A 19,977-nucleotide genomic window follows, 5' to 3' on the forward strand; every position below is an offset into this window, starting at 1 on the left:
GTTTCGAACAAAAAAAGTCCAAACTACAAAAAAATGATCTAAACGATATATTCTCAAAACGGGAAGATTTTAAACATATCGAAATGTACTTCCATGACAAACAAACGTTGTTGGAAGTTATTGGAAACATCTCAAAAACGCCAAACTTTTACTAAAAGCATATATACACGCAATTCGTCCAATAATATATGAGCAACCTTATGGTTTTGATCCTGTCATTGTAAACAAATCACTAACGATAATTGAAAACTTTAGCGTTGAAATTGACAATTTTGATGATGACGAACGAGAAACGTTTTTAAATTAGTTGGGATCGTTCATTTTACCTTATACAAAATTCACCAAATGATATTAGTGAAGCTGATGATGTTCCATTGCCTACATTAAAAGAGTCTTGCGAGTTATCGTTGTTAAGATACTGTAAATAAATTGATAAATTATAAACTAAATCTTACGATAAATTATTGAAAACACTTGGTGAATATACTTATATTTATAATAGTTAATCAGCAATAAAAATACGCTACGTCATGTAATTTTATTAAATTTTATATCAGCATATGGAACATCTTATTCTTAAAACTTTTAGTATAGAAAATACAGCTCTAGTGCTTGGTTATATCGATGAATTAGAAAACGATTGCAAAGATATTTTAGATGAAACACGTTTATTTAGTGTTTTGTGCTATTTTAATAAGTATGGTTGGTTGATAAAAACAAGGTGTTAACAGATGAACGACATAAGGATACTTCATCATTTGTATATGACAAGTACAGAAATATTATAGCTGATGAGGCTAATACAGAATTTCATGAATATCTTGAGAGAACTGTTGGAGATTCAATCTTCAAAGTTATATAAACAAAAAATATAACAATGAAAAAAGAAATGATTGATTTCAACTATGTCTCATAGAATATTCAAGAATCTGAGCTTAATGCATTAATACAATACTATAAATTTTATCATAAAGGGCTTTAGTGTATAAAAAAAAATCTTACAGGTATTTTGGAAATATTTTACGAATTATTTCATATTTGCCATTGTTATTAACCAGCTCTGATATTGTTTCTAGCGGAGCAATGTTAAATCTGCTTTTGCCGATTATCTCAAGGATCGGTGTTAGTTTGTCAACAGTGTTCAAACGAATAGAACCAAAAATAGAGGGAAAACAATTCTTGAAAATAACAATTATTAATTTTATATATATATATATATATATATATATATATATATATATATATATATATATATATATATATATATATATATATTTTTTGCTGGACCAGATTAAATCTTATTTACGCGGAGTTAAATATGACATAAACGATTTAATTCATGAGTTTCACTCAGTTGATAGTGTTCTTCCAGATATTTTACCAATTCGAATATGTAAATACGAAAATAAATATAAAACCAAATGTGTTAGCAAATAATTAACTTAGCAATCCGCTAAGGCTGAACAATGTTTTTCGTATATTTTATTATAATCCCTAGAACTCTGTCGCCATTCTACTTCTTCGGCACGTAAATCAGCTCTACTTTGCAAATACGCATATAATCCTGTTCAAGTCTATCATCATCATCATCATTAGATTCATATTCGTCGATTTCATCACGATATCTTATCTGATATTTTATTTCAACTATTCTTCTTATTTCTTCTTCTCTTCTTCTTTCCTTTTCAAGTTCCATAACTATTCGAATTTGTTCTTCTACTAGTGTGTCGTTATGATTCATTTTTGTAATATATAATAACCAAATCTCTAATATAGAAATTATTTTATCATAATTAAACATAAGAAATCTAATATTTTTATGACAGAAGCTCGCAGAAATAAAATTTGTGATATTTTATATATCATTTAGAACTTTGGGATAGAAGCCTTAAATTTGCAAATACACTTAATACAAAGACGATAGTATGCTTTGAGCCACGAACCTGGCCTATATCTACTACTACATATGTATCTATCTATGGCAAGTATTGCTGTATTCATCAACAAGGTTAGACAATACATATATTTTCTGGATTCGTTTGAATTAAATATTTTCAAATTTGTTTCTTTTTTAAGGTGTCTATCACATCTATTTGCAATAAGCTCCTTTTCATCCGAGTATATGGAAAAAAAAGAATTATATTTATTATTTCTCCAATAATTCATTGACCTTTCAGGCTGAAGAAATTATTTGCTTTCAACAAACTGTAATTTCTCTGGTTGTCGCTGATTGTATATTTCTGTGAAATCGTCATGTATCTAAAATCCCATTTTTGTTTTGACTTTGTAAGCCCAAACATATTTTATTTATCACTGTCAACGTGTGTTTGTATCCATGGTTGTATTTTTTATAAGCTCGTTTATCGGTGATGTTCCTCTGCCACTGTTCATCCATGTGATGAATATGACCCTCCTGTACAGGACTCTTTTTCTCACTTGCTAGTGTCATATATGCATGTATAGAGTGCTCAGTTAACCAATCTTTCGATTTTAAAACTTTATATTCTTCTTATCACATTAACTTGTTGATGCGATTGGTTGATATACCTGTGAGAATTTGTACTTTCAAGGTCGTAATGTATTTATAGGTTACTACATTTGTATGGGAAAATATGAACAACAAAAATATCAAAATCTATTAATTCCAGACTAAATGGAAAAGTTGTTGCTATGCACATTCATGCACAATATGAATCTGAATTTAAATTTTAAGTAGACCAAAACGCCATTTTCTTTCAAAAGTTATGTCTAGCGCGCGACTAAGTTCAAATTTATATGGGCGGAAGTAGTGAATGGGATACCCTAGCGACAATGGGACTTTAATGTTAAAATAGGGGGGTTGTACCCTGGAAACAATGGAAAATTAAACATTAGAGAAAAATGTTTGTACCCTGGCGACAATGGGAATTTAACATGGGGAATATATTTTGGGACTGTTGAGCGACAAGGGAAAATGGAACAGGGTTGGGACCCTATTTTAATAGGGTCCCGACCTGATGGGTCTCTATTTTTTTTTTAAAAATAAAATTAAAAAAAAAAATAAAAAAAAATAAAAAAAGGGGTAGGCAGTTGAAAGTCTATCTCTTTTTGAGAGATGTGGGTGGCCCTGAAAAGGGCCTTTGGTTTTCTTCTTCTTCTAATTTCTTCTATTTCTCCACCAGCTTCTTATTTTCTGTCCTACACTTTTTCTCTTCTTTTCTTTCTTTTCTTCCTCCTTTTTCTTCTTTTTCTCTTCTTTCTCCTTCTCCTCCTCTTCTTTCTTCCTATTCTCATTTTCTTCTTCCTTTTCAATTTTTTTGTTCCATTCTCTCATCCGTATCCTTTTCTCTTCATCCTCCTTCTCCTCCTTTATTTCTTTCATCAGAGCACTGATCATGTCCTTTACTTTTCTTAAATTGTTGATCTCCATCTTCACTCGAGGGGGACTATAAGAATAGTGATCCTTGTTTAGCCTAACTAACATTTGCTCCATCATACCCAAATTGTCCAGGACGTCTTGCAATGTTTTCATTTTATCAAGTTGGTTTGAAGCCATCTTCCTTTTTATTCTCTGTAGAATGGTTTGTACGACGAATACTGTGGGTTCTTATACGAAAAGCGCGGACGTGATGGAAAACATCCCCTAAAGCCCAAAAGTTATATTACCTAGATCATCACTTAAAACGTGCGGACGTGAAGGAAAACATCCCCTACTTTTCTCATTTCATATTATCTGCTATCCACATAAGTGAAGCAGCAATAAACAAACCCCCAAATCTACTATCCACACTAACCAACTTAAGCTCTTACAAAACCCAATAATCTACTATCCACAAAAACGTACGCGAGCCCTTATAAACACAGAATCATATACATAAACTCATACACTCACACTAGGAAAAAAGAGTCAGTATTTATATTCACACTACTCTACATGCACACATTGGCAAATGGATTACTATTTCTTTTCTAAAGGTTTGGGTAGCCCTGAAAAGGGCTGTTTGTTTTTGAACTCCAGTGACACCTGGTTAATGATGGCACCTTCCAGGCCTGGCACCACACACACATCTTCTTCCCCAGTCTCCTTTTACTTTTTTTCTTGCGAGTGCAGAGGCGGGATGATTGGCTTCAGCACCCCAACCCTCTGTCTCTGGTATCTTGTAAGTCATCCTCTCTCCTATTTTCTTTTCCTCCTCTTCCCTCTGTCTTCTCTCCTCCTCTTCTTTCTTTATCCTTGCCTCTTCTACTATGGCCTCTGCAGCCAGATCATTCACTATACGCCTGGCATATTCCAGATGTACATGAAGTTCAAGCAGTTTTGCTAGTCTGGTGTTCATTCTCTTGATCAATCAACAAGGGTAGCTAGATTGCCGAGCGAGTATCAATTTAAACTAAAAGCGCGGACGTGATGGAAAACATCCCCCTAAAACAAAATTGATCTTACCTAGATCATGACCAAACAACGCGCGGACCTAAAAGAAACACTACCCATTACTATTCTAAAAAATTTTATTAAGCAAATAATATCCTATCCACATACGCAAAGCAGTCAAATCAAACCCCAAATCTACTCTCCCCACACGTCAAACAGCAAAAACAAAACATGATCATAATCTACTATCCACACAAACGTACGTGAGCACTTACAAACACACAACAAACGTACGTGAGCACTTACAAACACACAATCATATACACAAACACATGCACTCACACCATAAAAAAGAGTCGGTGTTTATATTCACACTACTCTACATACACACATTGGCAAATGGATTACTATTTCTTTTCTAGAGTATTGGGTAGCCCTGAAAAGGGCTGTTGTTTTTTTGTTTGCTATGGCAATCTTTTAGTTTCTAAGAATGCGACGTCCTCTGACGATAGACTTTCTGACGATAGGTCTGCTTCTTCGGAAAGAGAAGAAGAACTCTTTGGTGTCGATACGACAATCGACAAAGCCTCTTTCAGGTTCAGGTTGCTGCTGCTGCTGATGTTGTTGCTGCTCTCTCTGCTGTTTCTGAAGTCTGTACTTCTCTGTCCATTCTTCTTTCTCCCTGTTCACTTCTTCTCTGAAGAGCTCTTCTATCAGGTCTTCAGTGACTTTAAACATTCTCACATTCTCTATCTCTTCTGGCTTCGGTATCAGACTGTCTGACCCTATGCAAATTCACGTAGGCTTCGTTTAGCTTAGCTAGTTTGGAGCACATCTTCGTAGGAGGATGAGTCGACAATGGATGGTTAGACTGGAGGCTACCCCCGGCTTTAAAGTCAAAGCGCGGACGTGAAGGAAAACATCCCTTCACGGTTTTCGAGCCGGAATATTCAAAGAGTGTCATGAGAGGGATAGTAAGAAGTCAAAGAGCATGAATCAAGATTTCTATAGTCAAACAAACCACAAAGGCATTTTTTCTTCAAAACACATTTTTTTATTCAAAATCACTTAACACTAACAAACAACTATAACATTCTTAACAATATAACATCAAACATTTTTTCAAATAACAAACATTTTTTTGCAACTTACACATTATTTTGGACAAGGCTGACAACGTTGTGAATGAAATTGTGATTTCCACTGCTGGAAGTCATTAGGCCATTGATGGACACTACGTTTCCTAGCTTGAAACAAAAGATAAGCATAATGGTGACAAAACCATTGATCTACTTTCACATCGTTTCTAGAAGAAGAACGAGGACAAAAATGAGTCACTAAATGTTCTAAGGAATAACCCAGGCTGCGATGATGCAGAAAATACACACAATATTGTCCACACACCAAGGAATCTGTGCCTTGTAATTTCACATTATTGAATCGGGTGGTCTGAGCATTTCTTCTCATAAAGTCAATGATATCGTCTTCCAAAGGAGGCAATCCATACGAATCGAAATATTCCACACATCCTTCTTGAGGAAAGTAGACGGCTACCCAGTGGGTTCCTGGGAGATGACTGTCGTCCGTGTTGATCACATAAGCTAGATGGTCTTGAGGTTTACGATGAGGGAGTTCATCTTTAGCACAGACGACAGGATTCCAAGAAGCCGTGTACGAGCTGTGGTTCAAAAGGTAATAAAGTTCCCAGGTATCCATTGATTTGTGTGGTTTTCTTCTTCACAGGTAATGATAAGTGATCAATTCGATCCTGACTTTTTGCTTGAAAATGTCTGACAAGTAAAAAGCGTTTAGATCCGACTTCTTACTCTGGTCCAAGAGAGATTCGATGCGACGGCACTCCAGAGACGTTAATGGAGGAGAAGAATGTTTATCCAAGCCTTTATACCACTCGTTCAACACGAATTCTATCTCGATGTGATCGCAAGCTTTGTCCAGATATTCGTCCAATTTTTCTTCTTGACTTAACATCAGACATTTGTCGTGTTGAATTTGACTGGGATGATCATTGTGACATCCATAGCACTCTTCCTTGATCAATTCTTTCATTATATCTGCCAGGACTGTAGCAAAACAGGAGACTAAATGGGCTTCTTGTTCTGGCCATCTTGACTTCATCATGATAACTTCTTCGTCTTGGGATTCTTCTTCTTCTTGTTCCACGGTCTCCTCACATTCCATCTTCAAAGTTTCTCCACTAGGTAAAGAGGGATAACAGTCTTCCATGGCTTCTAATAATCTAGAATGACTTCTCTCAAACTGTTGATTTCTATGGTATTGTCAAATTCTGCATACAGGAGGACGTTCACTGTGTGATCTGGAGGTGGATTTGCAAACTGAAGTTCCACACGAATCTGACCGATTTTATAGGGTGGAAATGTCCCTCGTCGCTGCCTTGGTCTGGAGTGAAATCAAAACCCCACAAAGCATAGCCTCCTGCATCATCGTCGTACGAAATACCGTGACTGGTGTTGGTTCCTAACTGTCCCGTGGCTTCGTACAGGGACAAGTACGATCTCAAATAATTCTTCGCGACACCAAAGTTAGGCTCAAAGGGTCGGGTACACAAGGTCTCGCCGTCGCGACTGACTTCGATCTTGGACACACTGTAATGTTGAAACTCAAAAGGATTTTGATAGTGGGTTCCGTTAAAGGCTGAATTCCTGACGATACCAACAATCAAACGCTTGGGTAACTGTCCTTGGAACAGATGATCTTCGATCATAGATCGCTATCCAGCGGGAATGGTGAACGTTTTCACTTCAACGCGTCATATCGGATACTTGGCGGTCGTTCTGCTCAACGTCTGACTAACGTCGTTTCCCACTTTAGGTAACACTTCCACACGACGCACGTAAAGTCGGGCTTCTTGAATGATAGTTTTGTATTCATTGGTATGGGCCATCAGATGGAAAGCGGCACTGCTGCGATTCAGTCTCAGACGGATATCCACCCCGTTCAGCAAATACTTTTCTTGTAACCACATGTCCAAATGCAAACGATCCATCAGTTCTAAACTTCGCCCTTGCAGAGTTTTCTTACGACGGTCGTTAAACCCCACATTGTGAGGATTGTCATCTTCTGTCAGGACTGTGTCGCTAAACGTGGCTACACCTGCCGTGTCAGGTTTCCATACCACGCAAGCATCCAGATGAATATTCTTGGCTTCTTTTCCGTACGTCAAGAGATTTTCCAGGTAGGCACGATATAGGTAAGTATCCATGCTGTTGCTGACCAGTTTGTTATTCAAGTACAAGTCCACTTCGCTGAACAAGGAATGCATGAAATTGTTGACAGGAGCTACTCTAGCATCGCCTCCTGGATTGGTGTTGTCCGTTTTGATCACTTTCACTTTCAAATACAGGTAACTGCTATTCAGATCGATGTAATCTTCGGGCTGTCCTTTGATTTCAAACTCGAGGGGAGCGGAATCCGTCAAAGAGGAGACGGGATGAAATTCCACCCACTGTGATTCTTGCATCGTCATCATTGTGGGGGGGGGGGGGCATGGCAAACAGATCCACTTCCGACTTGGAACAAGCGCAAGACTCTCGGTGCATCATTTTTCTCTGTGTCTCAATAATCGAAAACGTCTAAGTCTAGGACGGTTCTTCTTTTATTTGCCTTTCTAGCTTTAGAAGTGTGAAGTCTGGTGAAAGGGTGTTTTCTTCGTCGTCTCCTTCTGCCTTGTCCTTACTGAATGCCTGACTCGGAAGCGTGCAGAGCATTTATAGGTGTTTCTCGTCGACCCAAAAGGTCTTTGCCCGTTTGCAGCAAGACATTTTTGCCTGCGCTCATGAAGGCTTCTTTAGGGTTTTGTTTGTCGATGATGACATTTTGGAGAAATTCTTTGCCTTGCATTAGTGTCGCATCTTTCAAGGCGTGCAATCCTCGTGTCACCATCGGTTTCAACACCGGGGCCACCGAACGAAAGGCCGATTTTAACATGTCTCCTAAGCCGTGTCCTCGCTGTCGAGCAACCCCTCGGTACACTGGATACATGACTTAAGAGTCGTGAGAGAACCGTTTACGAAAATGGAGTTTCACCGTGACTTTTCCTTTGGTGAATGGAATATTTTGTCCCAGATCTCCTTTTATAGCAATGTTGACCGTGTCCAAATACGACTTGTTGACAGGCAGATAGTGAGGATGTACAAATTCGCGGTGAACGTGGTAAGTGTTTCCACCTTCCTCGTCAGCGTTCGTGGCAGAATCCACTTTGAAAGGAATGACACGCAGTAACGGCACAGAGGTGTGTCCCACCACGTTATACTCCACCACATCGGAGTACACAAACATCAAATTCAGTCCTTGCTCATCATGAACTTCCACAGTAAAAACGTTTTGATTGGGAAGGACATTGAGGACTTGGGTCGGGTGAATGATTTCTACTAAAGCCACTTCCCAATGTTCTTCGTGATCTAATGGGATGGTCTAAGGTAATTTGGCCGTGTAACAGCACAACGTGTTCTTGGGAAACACCTCCATGGAACTGTCACTGGGTAAGGTTAAGTAAAATTGGTTTTGGTGACTCATAATTCCAGAGTTCTGTGGCTGTCCGAGGGGTTACTGGACGTCAGAGGAGTGTCTCCGCCCAAAATAGGGTTGTTGTTGTTATTGGAGTGGTGACTGACACTGGCACTGGGCACAAGGTTCCCGTTGTTCCTGTTCGAGGAGAATATCAGGGAGGGATTGGGAAGCAGGTAACCGATGTAGCTGCTCAATAAAATGGTCCACAATTGTTTGTCTCCTTGTTGCAAACTTAAATTGTTGATGGCTGCCCCGATGACACAATACACCACGAAGATTTGGCAGAAAAAGACGATTTGCGTTTTAGGCACACGTTCTCCACACCACACCCACAAAGGTTGTTTCTGTAAATCTTGCAGAGAAGAACTAGGTGAAGGAGTGGTCGACGTAGCTGCATCTGTGTGAAAGGGCATGATGGTCACTTCATTTTATAGTCGATGACTTGCGAAGCGTCGATCCAAGAATGAAAACTGGGTGGATATCCTTTCCAACGTACTTTGACTTCTTTGACACGTCGTTTATCCACTTTACGGGTTCTGCGTTCGAGAATGCTTTCGATGTTGTACACGTCGTCTTCTTTTTTGTTGACACGTTGTAATTCGGGTAAGTAAAACGGTCCTTTGAGCACTTCTCCGTTCATGTCTTCCAATTTATAGACGGCAGGATCACGGCCATGCACTCGTCCAGTGACACGAACAATGCGGTCGTCCAGTTAGGTAAGTAACCTTTGTCGAAAGTGCGTTTGGTTTTGCCAATGCGTACCCAATCTCCTACGGTCAACACTCCACTTTTCTTGGGGGCAGCCCTCGTCGGGGACGTACCAAACAAGCGCTCAAACACCAGCACTTCGTTCTCGGGAGTCACTTCTTGCGGAGCACGTCCGATGCTTCGATGGTAAGATTGGTTGTACGCTTGCACCAGGTGCGGTAAGATGTCGATGTACTTCAGAGTGTGGTGATGCGTAAAATATTTCCACATACGTTCTTTCAAAGAGCGTTGAAAACGTTCCACGATGCTGGCTTTGGTTTCGGGATTCTCGGTGGTAAAAAATGAATGTCACGTTTCTTTAATTCTTTCTGGAAAGCTTGGTTCAGAAATTCGGTGCCTTTGTCCGTTTGCCATCGAAGAGGGTGACGACCACTTTGTTTCAACACTCGTTGCAGGGCTCGCACTAACTCGCTGCTTGATTTGGAAGTCAAGGGTACGACCCAGGCAAATTTGGAAAAGACGTCGATGACACAAAACAAATATTTGTAGCCACGATTGTAGCTGGCCAAATGAGAGATATCGGCTAAATCGGCTTGCCATTGATGATCGATGCCTTCCACTCGGGTGCGACTTCTGGAAAACGTGCGTCGAATGGGTTTGTGTAAAGTGTAAGTAGCTTGTTCTTGTAACCATCGTTGCACTTGAGGTAAACGGAGACTTTTCAGTCGAGTTTTGGCAGCACGATACAATTTTTGAACTCCTGCGTAACCTGCAGGATGCGAGGGATCGTAGTAAATGCTGGCTAACACTTTTTCCATTTTGTGTTTGTGTGTTAGTAAGGCACCCACTCTTGGAAGATGCTACTCTTTTTCTCTTGGGGTACTTTCTTGGATTGAAATGCTTTGCGTGTGCGACCGGCAATAGGTGTTGAAGAGAAGGATGTCGGAACAGGGGATATCGGTTCTTGTTTCACTTCTGTCTTCACTTTCTTTTTCTCTTGTGATGAAGAAGGGGTGGTCATCATCTTTTTAATCCATCCAATTCTGGAGGTAGGTGGTGTTGTTAACTTGCGTACTTTTTCTGGTGGAGTTTGAAACCCTTCTTCTTCTTCTTCTTTTTCTGTCTTGGTCACTGGTAGTGGTGGTGGTGGTACTGGTGATGGTGCTGGATTTTTCATCAAGGTCTTAAAATCTTTCAGAGTGGGTAGAGCTGTTTCGTCTAAAGCTTTCTGGTGAAAGAGTTGTAGTCGTTGCAAGAGTTGACCGTACTTTTGCGATTTTTCTGTTTCGGACAAATCTTGGCGATCCATCAAGGACTGCAATTCGTGTTGTAACTGGGACATCTCGCTCAAACGGGGATTAGGAGGTAAATGCGGGGTGCGTTGTTCTTGCCAACGATGGTACTCCATCCATCGTTTGTAAGGCACTAAGGCCAGTTTTCGTCCTTCCATGGGGTTGTCAAGGGTCGATTCTGAGATCTTGGGACTTCAGAGGGCCTTTTTATCTTGCTCACATCAGTCCTTCCAACATGGTTCCCAAGACTCCTTTCAGCAAGGGGCCTAACAAGAGGGGTAAAATGCCTCCACGTTGGACCAACATCTTCTTCTTTTGACGAAGGGGAATTTTCTTTTGAACCATTTGGCGAAGAACGTGACGATGTTTGCCTAAGCATTGTTTCTGGTGTTTGGACAAAGGGATCGTACCTTTCAAGACCTTCAAACAACATTCGCATACGGTATCGATGACCTCTTTGGAAGCTAATTGAATGAGTTTTTTTTCGTAGGGGTGGAGAAGCTTTGGACAGGACAGATAACATGTCCCCATGTTTGACTAAACGTGGTGGCAGTCCTTTCCTTTTCTTTCCTTGGGGTTGTTTAGAAGAGGGATGTTTTCTGGAGGGTGACATCTTCAGGAGCACCAAAACACTGATACCCTACTTGATCACACACCTTTTTTATACTGGAACGCGTCGCCACTGATTGTCTTTACGTCGTATCAACTTCAGGACAGGCATGACACTTCGTGCAGGGGTACGCAACGGACTAAATCGAGCCACTTCATGCTTGGACAAATCCCGTAAACTTTGTAAAATGCCCGATCTTTCTTGGACTTTGATTTTGGGAGAAGGTACTTTGTGTGCAGCGGCCACTGCCACTAAATTGGAGGGTCCTGCCACTGGAGAAGTTCTTGGGGTCATCAACGGAGAAGTTCTTGGTGTGATCAACGTCTCCAAGTACTCTTCAGTTCTTGGTGACATCAACGGAGAAGTGAATGAACCTGAGGCTACCGGAGACGACGTCACCGCCGTGGCAGGTCGTGGTTTGCGAGTGTAAGGTTGCGTCCTGGCCGAAGTGCCTCTCTTGCGACTAGTTTTCTTCTGTTGACTTTTCTTTTTCTGGGGACTTTTTCTCTGTTTCTTTTTCTGGGGGCTTCTTTTCTTTTTCCGGGGTGGTGTCTGGTAAGAGGAGGGTCCCGCCACTGGAGAAGTTCTTGCAGACACGGGTCTCCTTGGGGACCTGGTCTTTTTCTTCTTCTTGGAGCTTCGTTTGACTTTTTTCTTGGGGAGAACTTTGGGGGCATTAGGATCCCATCTTAAGAGAGAGCGAATGATGACCCCTCCTAGAGTACCGCTCCCTCAAGGTTTCAAAATGATTTGTTTTTTGGTTTGAGTGTCGATGCGAGGATCGGCCAGCTGGGTCAAAGCGACTTTGTTTCCATCAAAAAAGCGTTTGGTTTGATGAGGAATCTGAATGATCCCTTGTAGTAATTGACGTGCAGTCACCGTGAACCATCGTAAGACTTCTTTGAGACTAGCTTCTAAGACACGAACTCGTGTTTGTGGATTTTTTTCTCGACTGATGCCATACAAGGCACGAATCAATTTGACGGGAAGATGTGATTGAAGGGACGTCATGTTGACGGTGTGTGAGAGAGACGAAAAGTGTCTGAGGTTTTTATAGATTTTTTTTGTGGAATGAAATTAAGTCGAGGACGGAGACGTGTACAGGACAGGCCCTCCGTCTTGGCACCAGTGGTGAAACAAGTGGGTACGAAATCGCAAATCATCGGGGGTCGTAGGTTTCAAATCGACGAGTAAATAGGCGTGTGGAGTTTGAGTGGCATCGTCGTACGCCTGAGTCAGCCAAGGCGTTCCTAACTGTTTGGCTAAAACTTGCACTTGCGATTTATATCGAGGGCTTTTAAATAAGACCACGTAATGCGCATTGAGACTGATGGTGCGATGGGCTTTACTTTGTTGAAACAAATTTTGAGTGATGTAAATGACACTGGCATTACGATGATGCCCTTTGCGCGTGAACCTCAGTTTAATTTTTTATTCGTCTTCTCATAACATGTAAACATTAATGACCAAATGGGTTTGACAGGAGTCAGAGACGATGCCGTCGTCTTCTTTAGGAATGCCTTCCACAAACACGATGGAATCGCCTTGACTTTCTCGCAAGAGGCTGTACGCCGATTGCCACTCTTTGTAACACCACACGATGCGCTGAGGTGGTCGATCCATCAAATGATGTTTATGTTCGATCAAACGTTTGACGAATTCGGTTTTGCCTGAACCGCTAGGTCCAGCAATGAGCATGTTAAAGGGATGGCGAAGATACAAAGCCTCCCAACTGGCACGATCTAAGTGTTCGTCGATGACTTTGACAGTAGAGGAAGAGGGAGCAGAGACAGCAGAGGTAGCCATAGTGTTAGGAATGTCACTTGTGACACGAAAACAGACAAGACAAGAGTTTATATACTTTTCAGAACACGTTTATTGAATGTTTTAAACATGAACACGAAAGACAAAAATACATAAAAGCCAAAAGCTTAAGTACAAGGATAAAAGGCACATCAAAACCATTAACGTGGAATGAACACAAGTGTCTGTAGAACATGTTTTGGGTAATGTTCTGACCAGTTCTATAGGGGGTAAGGTCACACAAGTGTCCTCCCGAAAGGGTCTTTCAGGCATGTCCACGACAGTCCTGTCCTGGGTGACGGGTTCTTCTATCACTGTCACTAACACAGGTTGAAAAGTAACTTTTTTCCTTGAACAACTCTCGTGCATACTGGGCCACTTCTTGGGTCCAAGCCTCAAAATACTCATTTTTCCAGTCACTGACATCTGTCCAATGGGGGTGTAAGTCACAAGCTACACACACATCGTCATACACGTCTTCGGTAGCTAAAAGTTGACGAATCTTTTTTCCCCGTAGAGGTCGAGAAGTATCCAGATGAAAACGTAAGGCTTTGAGCAAAAGGAGTCTCTCGTGACCATTTAAGGACGTTTGGGTGGTAAGTACTGTTCGTAAAGAGTCCACAAGGAATCGGCTGGTAAACGAAATCCCAGAAAACAAGTCACTAAGACACACACTATGCGTCGACCCAAATTGAATGGATACAGTTGTAATAATTGATGGTAATGATCCACGGTTTGAATATGGTCATTGAGTTCCTTCCACGGAATCTGTTCAATCACTTGTGACATAAGCCGTGGCATGGATTCCTGATTTTATAGTCTCTTTATTTCGGAAGCAATAAAGGTACTTTCTAACTAGACATCTTCGTTCTCCAGTAGGGAATCTAAATCTTGCATACTGTAACCTACACTTCAGAGTTTGTTTAGATGTTTCGTCTTCCGCTAAGCAGATTCCACGTAAAATATGTCGGTAATCCTTTAACTCGTCTTCCTCAATACGTTGCTCTAGGTGAATCTCGAAGTAACCAAAATTACGAACATTTAGTTCATTCACTAACTGAAAGTGTTGAACAAGGTCTGACCACTGAAACAATTTCTGACGAATCATTTCTTTTATACCATTCAGATACCAGTGGTTAAAGATCTGGTGACGTAACGGATGCAACTGTTCTTTACGTTTGACTTGTATTTTGACCACCTCTCGGTAAATGCGTTCTCTCAACTCCACAGGCAAAGTACGAATGTTCTCTTGTAAAGTATCCATGAATAGGTCAGTCCGTACAATTCACAATCTTCTCCTAGAGCAAAAGTAATCCACATAGTGAGTAATTTCTGACCACTGCCATTCAGGGTAACGTCCAAGAATCTCACTGAACTCTTTTGATGTAAACGGTCTAGAGTGATATAATAGGATGAATGCACACTTGACCAAGAGAAATCTAACACACTGGTTGACTTTTTTCACTTTCCTCTTGTGAATTTCTCGGCACAAAAGTTCTACAGTGACCCATTGAGATTTCACTCTGGCAAACCCCTGCCAAACTTCCATGTAAATCTTCTCTTCCAGTTCTTTAGGTAATGATTCAATATCGTTTTTGAAATGAAGTTTAAATACTGGTCTCGGTGATGTCCAACATTTGATTCCTAACCAATCTGGTTTCTTCTTCTTCAACGACATGGTAAGTTACTTCAATGTCTCGGTCCCACTAAGGGTAAGTAATGACAATTCGGTGACCATCGAGCATGTTCTACGTAGGCCGAATCTTGCGGTTCCCAGTGGTGAAGTGACACACCGCAACTGAAGCACTTGACTTTATCCCCTTCGCCCAAGTAGAAAAATCCGGCTCTGGCTAATTCTTCGGGGGTCGGTCCTCCCAGATACTTAGGCCATTTTCCTTTGAACGATTGAAGACGATTTTCAAAGTCGCAGTATTCCGACAAACGTACAGGGAACGAATATTCGTTTTTCAGAGGTTCGTTTCGATGAGGGTGGGGTGACATGGACAGGAGTTTGCTCAGGGCTGGATGACATCCGTACGGGGGTAGACGTGAAGGTGAACATCCACCTTTAAAATGAAACCCAGTAAAGTGTCCAAGAGGACGAGCGGCATCGCTTTCGCATCCCTCAGGTTTGGCACGCACAGCATCACTTTCCATGATAGGGGTAGTGAGAACAAAGTTCCCATGATGCTTTACGGCATCGCTAAGGTCACAACGTACAGCATCGTTCCCATCGCAAGGCTCACAATCGCATTCCACTTCAGAAGTCCCACACTTGAAGTGTACTTGTCTGAACTTGTTTTGTGTTTCTCTGAAAGTATTCATCTTGTTCGCTTGGTCTTGGTAGTCACAATGAACTATCGATCTTGACCATAGACCCTTTTTATACTAGTCGCAATGCAGTCTCAAGCTTGTACATCGTTCCTTTTTTATGTCTTGTTTTGGAAGGTACCGTTTCTAAGGTACCGTCATCATTGTACCGTAATGTCATGGGTGGAAAGGCTATAGAAAGGTAAGGGCAGTGCGGAGACCATCGAGTTTGTTCCAGAATAGCTGAATCTTTATAGATGCATAGATCCATTCGTAACTTCAGTCCGCAAGCGAAACACTGTACTTCGTATCCTAATCCTGACTCAGGTCCCAAGTAGACAAACCCTGTTCTAGCTAAAACATGCGAAGAAGGTAATCCTTTCCTATCCGTAGGCCATGCTTGAATCGTGTCCATTGGACGGGCACAATCACAATAGTCAGGCAAGAAAACCGGAAAATGGTAGGGTTTGAACTTGGAGTTCTCATCGGGTTTCTCACTCGATTCTTGCTGTGGCGAAGTCATCCTTCTGGTGGGTGGCTATCCTCTTACAACCAATGCTTTATACCAACATGTCCATACGGCAAAGTAAAGTGGTTGGGCGGTCGCACTCGCTTCTGGTACACGATTTAATAGACTTTTTCCAAGGGTCGACTGACGATGTGGTGAGTGGGTAAACGTACAATATTGTTGGGTTGATAAGTGATCGCTTTAAAGTGTTCATCTTCTCTAGACTGCAAAGCTTCTTTCAATACGCCAAAGTTCACCACTCGACTGGTACGATAATTCAAAGTCAATCCTTTCACTTTACACGTCGTGTGCACTTCTCCTTGTTTGTCCCGGTATTCGTAACCGTACTTTTTAGGACCACCACTGGCGAAACTTAAAATCTTGTCGTCGGGGTGCTCGTCTGTCCAGGCACCTAAACGGTCTCCTTCGATGTCAGGGTGCTGTTGACTCGGGTGATGCATATAAATGCAACTGTCCGTGTCAAAGTACAGGACACGTTTCCCTAACAGTTCTAAAGCTTCGTACAATTTTAAGCGAGCATGAGCTGTCACGTAAGCCGCAATGATGACATTTCCAAAGGGGTCGTCTTGTACAAAGTCCAGATCTTCTTCGTAATTCACTAAGATCAAATCCTCGCGAACGACGTCCACGTGTTTCATGAATTTGGTTTTGTCGTGAATCATTGGAAGTAGAGGGAAGGTTCTGTCAAATATTCCGTCTTGGATAAACATGGTCGTTGTGCCATTTTACCCAACAAGCAATTTAACATCACTTTGGTAAACGATCGCCTGCCTTCGTTTTTCTCGATGTGATCTAAAGGGATGCCTTCTTGTTCATAGTATTTCTCTTTGAATGTCTTTTGGTCTTCGGGAGTGTGACACCAGGACGGATAGCCGCTGGCTTCTTGCTTCAGTTTCAAAAAGGCATCCACGTAGTCTGCGAAAATGCCTTTCTGCGTGGGGTCACCCTTGTGGTATTGTTGTGTCTTGGGAAAGTGACAAATTTCGTACACTTCTAACAGTTGGTATCCCATGTCCAGAGCTTTGAACAATTCTACGCTGACCCAGGTTCCCGTCAAGGTGCGTTCTTCCTGGGTGTGCTGACAAGGCTGGTCTTGGTTGCATGTTTCGGCACAAGTACGGCACAAAGGAAACATCAGTTTGCCTTGACAATGGTGAGGTAACAAGGGATGGTACAAGTCGGTGGGAGGCAAAACTTTGCACTTGATCAAACCTTCGTATTGTCGAATGTTTTTCAGGTCGATGTATTCGGTGAACAATTGTGGTTGCCCTGCAGGAAAGCGACAATATTTGCATACGTAGGGATACAGCGAACACACTTTCAAGTATTTATTTCTTCTCCTTTCTCTTCGTCGGCTTGGTATAGCAAACAGGTGGCATTGGTCGTTCCTCCGTACAAACTATCCCTCGGGTTCAGGGGGTCCATGAACTGGTAACTTTCCACGAGGCGTTTAAATTCGGGATCACTTTTCAAAAGGTGATCGTATTCGTGTTCCCACATTTCCACCACTTGGTATCCTTCCTGTTCTAACTTTAGGCGTCGCTGACAAGTGGCCTGGTACAAGTCTTCCATGGTTCGTTGTAAAAACTGATTTTTAGTGCCACGGTCAGGGTAACAGACGGGACATCCGTGAAATAAGCAACCGTTAAACTCGTACACGATCTTGGGGTTTTCTAAGTCCCACCCATCGACCGAATGCGTTCCAATGGTCTTTTCGCCCCCTCCGTTGCGGGCATGCTGAATCCATTTGTCTTCCTTGTCACACAAGTAATGTAACCAGCGTAGGGCTTTGACCGAGTATTGACGTTTGACATAGTTGGTCGTTTGAGGACTGATGACAGCAACGGTGTTTTCAGGCATGAATCGTTGTCGGTACACTAAGGAGCACGCTTTGGCAATGGTGCAAGCTTCTTTCAAAGGATCGACCCCTCCGTGTTCCATGAACAGTTCTCGAAATTTTCCACAGCAACGCCGTAAAATGTCCACGTCGGAACGATAATACCTTACCATTTCTTCCTGAAAGTCAAAACGGTTCGAGGCATGGGTCTGGTACCAAGCGTAGAAAGCGTCTCGTTGTTCTCTACGCATGTTGTCGGGGTCGTAATAGTGAGCCTCAGGCAAATGGGGTAGAACGGCGTGTTGATTGCTTCCGTATTGAAAAAGTGTGGAAAGTACCCTTTAGCCATTTCTGTCATTCCAAACGTTTTAGGCATTCGACTCAAAGGTATGGCCAAGTAACTCACCGAATCTTTAACCTGTACTTGTCCCACTTGCATGAAAATGATTTTGGCTCCGTTCAAAGTGACTTTAGGACGTTCGGTGCCATGTTCCGTATAGTATCTCAAAAGAAACTGTCCATCGTATCCGGAGAAATTGTGAGCCATCACCGTGGCATGACGATGACAATCTCCGTAACGTTCGATGTCCTCTTGGCTCCACGTCTTGTCGATGGGGTCTAAGACCCATCGGGCGAAATCGGCTAGCGTGTTCGGTCCCCGAAAGATTTTTTCACGTCCTCCAGGAATCTTGCTGCAGTAAGGGCAATGACTCACGATAGGTTCTTGAATGCACTTTTCGCACGCTCGATGAGCCACGCAGAAATTAGGAATGTGAATGCCGGTCTCTTGCATGCATTCGAAATCGAAAAAGATGACATTGTCTTCCTTCTTGTGTCCATCCTCTTTCTCTGGTTGGGGTTGGTATTTTTGCACGTAGCATTGATGTTCCAAGTCCACGATGTGGTGAAAAATGTGACATTTTTCTTTCCTGAACATACGTGTGCCTTGGCACTATTGGCACGTATGCCTTGTCCACACGCGGGGCACAATCTCAGCAGTTGACAAGCACATTTCTTCTGTGAACCTTGTGTTTTTAAATGTTGTTGGTAACAGGCAGGGCTGACAAACGTGCGCTGACAAGTTGAACAATGCACTGGTTCTTGCCCTTCGCTCAGACAGGGTGGAGAGGCCAAACATCCTGAGCATTTCGAGCCACAATGCTTGTGTTGCTCTCGATTGTTATAGCCATAGTCACATTTCTCACAGTAATAACCGTATCCCAGGAATCCGGTAATACTGGTAATGGTATCGAAATGGTCATCGTGGTGATAGACATGAATGTATTTTCCGTCCTTAAAGTCTTTCCCTCGAAACAACAGAGGCCCACGCATTTCTTGAGGGTGCACTTTCAAGGTGTAGCATGGAGCTAAAATATCTTGCAATGTTTGCATCTCAGGAATGCCACAGGGTGTCTCTGTGGACAGGCCGGCTTGTTGTAACAGGAGTTCTGCTTCACTTCGTTGTTTGGCTCGGTCGGATCGTTGAATAGTTTTCCAGGGTCTTTTCCATTCTACCGTGTCGTTCTTGTTGGCATAGGTTCGTCCCACCACGATGGCACGGGCTAAACACATCTGGTCTTGAGGGTTGTGAATTCGGACGAGACTTGTTTTGGTGCTGCGAAGCTCGTCCACCAATAACATCTTTTTGCGTCCAGTCCCTTGAGGAGGAGAGGCGTGGGTCATGTCCAGTGTGGCATTTCCATCGGTGATGTCAAACTGGTCATTGGATTGTTGTACGTGTTGAATCTTGTCCATGACTTTGGAAGCAGTCAATTCTGCAGGGGTGCTAAACTCGATCCAAACAGGGGATTTCAAACCGTCGTGTTGTATGGAAAGTCTCAAGCGATCGTCTTCTTTGGGATGACATTGTCGCTTGAGTGTGGTGAGCAAAGAATCCCACACCCCGGTGATGAACCCTTCTGCTTTCTCTAACGGTACTTCAGCCTTGAAATCTTTAAACTTCACCGTGTATTTGTAGGCCGTGGTTCT

Source organism: Sinohyriopsis cumingii, chromosome 2 (assembly GCF_028554795.1).
Source record: "Sinohyriopsis cumingii isolate HCF-2022 chromosome 2, ASM2855479v2, whole genome shotgun sequence".
Lineage (NCBI taxonomy): Eukaryota > Metazoa > Mollusca > Bivalvia > Unionida > Unionidae > Sinohyriopsis > Sinohyriopsis cumingii.